This window comes from Austrofundulus limnaeus, unplaced genomic scaffold, assembly GCF_001266775.1.
Source record: "Austrofundulus limnaeus strain Quisiro unplaced genomic scaffold, Austrofundulus_limnaeus-1.0 Scaffold1963, whole genome shotgun sequence".
Taxonomy (NCBI): Eukaryota; Metazoa; Chordata; class Actinopteri; order Cyprinodontiformes; family Rivulidae; genus Austrofundulus; species Austrofundulus limnaeus.
This window is the reverse complement of record NW_013954365.1, coordinates 33,027-35,428: the sequence shown is the minus strand read 5'-3', so window position 1 is coordinate 35,428 and position 2,402 is coordinate 33,027.

The following is a 2,402-nucleotide window of genomic DNA, read 5'->3' as shown; positions in this document are numbered from 1 at the left end:
CCACCAAAATTACTCTTGTACTGAAATAAAACCATTTCCTTATATATTATTTGGAATTCATGAATATCTGAACAATGTTTTAACTTTAACTTCATGCGATTCCAACATTTCACGCCACATGTAGATATACAAAAGCTTTTTCTAGTAGTTCTCACTGCTGCACTGCAAAAACTGTCCACCTAACCAAGTTTAAAATCTTATATCAGCCTAAAACTGTAAAAACTGTCCATCTAACCAAGTTTAAAATCTTATATCAGCCAAAAACTGTAAAAACTGTCCATCTAACCAAGATTTAAAAACTTATATCATCCAAAAACTGCAAAAACTGTCCATCTAACCAAGTTTAAAACCTTATATCAGCCAAAAACTGTAAAAACTGTCCATCTAACCAAGTTTAAAACCTTATATCAGCCAAAAACTGTAAAAACTGTCCATCTAACCAAGTTTAAAACATTATTCTTACACAATCAGTTCTTGTTTAGTAAATCAGTCTGAAAACAAGATCAAAAAGACTTTTTGGCTGATATAAGGTTTAAAACTTGGTTAGATGGACAGTTTTTACAGTTTTTGGCTGATATAAGGTTTAAAACTTGGTTAGATGGACAGTTTTTGCAGTGTACATGTGTATTTAGTCTGTTTACTGTGAYGCTCCAAACATTTCCTTCAGAAGCAACATAATCAGTTAAATCAGCTCCACCTGTGGATGTGAGAGGACCTCAGTATAAACCTGTTCTGACAGAACCCAGAACCAGCACCAGCCCAACAGCTCAACTTGGTCCAAACTGGAGACATCATGAAGACCAAAGAACTTCTGAGACATTGTGTTGTCTTTTTCCATACAGCTTCAAACAGACCATCACTACCAAGGCCTTACCTGTACAGGTGTGTGGTCAGATGAGACGAAACATTGAGAGAACAAGTGTGAGTACTTTAGACTGGGCACTGATAAAGGTAAAAGGTAAGGTGCTTTATTTGTCATCAGTGTATGTTTCCACACAATGATGAAATTGTGCTCTGCATTTAACCCATCCACACCCAAGTGGAGCAGCGGGCAGCCATGTGAGGCGCCCGGGGAGCAGTGAGGGTTAGGTGTCTTGCTCAAGGACACCACGACATGTGGGCATGGCGGGGAGTCGAACCTAAGACTTTCGGGTCCCAAGCCGGCTGCTCTCCCACTACACCACAGCCGCCCCATACCGAGTACTGATACCTAGTACTGATACCGAGTACTGATACCGAGTACTTATTGAGTTAGAACCTAAACATGACATAATGCCTTTAAAAATCCATTTTTCTTTCAGTAGAACAAGGTGGCCTACAGCCCCTCTGACTGCATCAAATCAAATATAAAGAATGAAATATACTGTAAATAAATACAAATAACAAATAAGATTTTCGTTTAATTTGCAGACATTTTTAAACATGGAGCTGACTAACTTTTCACTTGAAATGTAAACAATATCATTACTGGTATCAGTTCAGGGGATTGTCAGGGTAAAGGGATTTTTGTACTTGTAAAAACACTAGTATCTGTGTACCACCACAGTATTAAAAGAATGTATTTAAATAAAAGTACAGTCACTCTGCAAAAATTTCATTCAACTACAAGTAAAAATACAAAGTAAATCATTAAAAATATACTTAGAGTAAAAGTGACTTAGTAACTTTTTCACACCAGGAGCCATYTCTCCTGTGTTTCTCAGAGAAAAGAGGATTCATTTAAATGAAAAGCCTCATCATTTAYTTTTCATTGAAAAATAAAATGTGTCGACATTTTAAACACTCAGCAACAACAACAACCACAGAGCAGCTGTTAGAAATACTCCTGAAGGAGCCAAGGGAGGAGGCGGGAGCAGCTGTTAGAAATACTCCTGAAGGAGCCAAGGGAGGAGGCGAAAGCAGACGTGGAGCCAAGGGAGGAGGCGGGAGCAGCTGTTAGAAATACTCCTGAAGGAGCCAAGGGAGGAGGCGGGAGCAGACGTGGAGCCAAGGGAGGAGGCGGGAGCAGCTGTTAGAAATACTCCTGAAGGAGCCAAGGGAGGAGGCGAAAGCAGACGTGGAGCCAAGGGAGGAGGCGGGAGCAGCTGTTAGAAATACTCCTGAAGGAGCCAAGGGAGGAGGCGAAAGCAGACGTGGAGCCAAGGGAGGAGGCGGGAGCAGCTGTTAGAAATACTCCTGAAGGAGCCAAGGGAGGAGGCGAAAGCAGACGTGGAGCCAAGGGAGGAGGCGGGAGCAGCTGTTAGAAATACTCCTGAAGGAGCCAAGGGAGGAGGCGAAAGCAGACGTGGAGCCAAGGGAGGAGGCGGGAGCAGCTGTTAGAAATACTCCTGAAGGAGCCAAGGGAGGAGGCGAAAGCAGACGTGGAGCCAAGGGAGGAGGCGGGAGCAGCTGTTAGAAATACT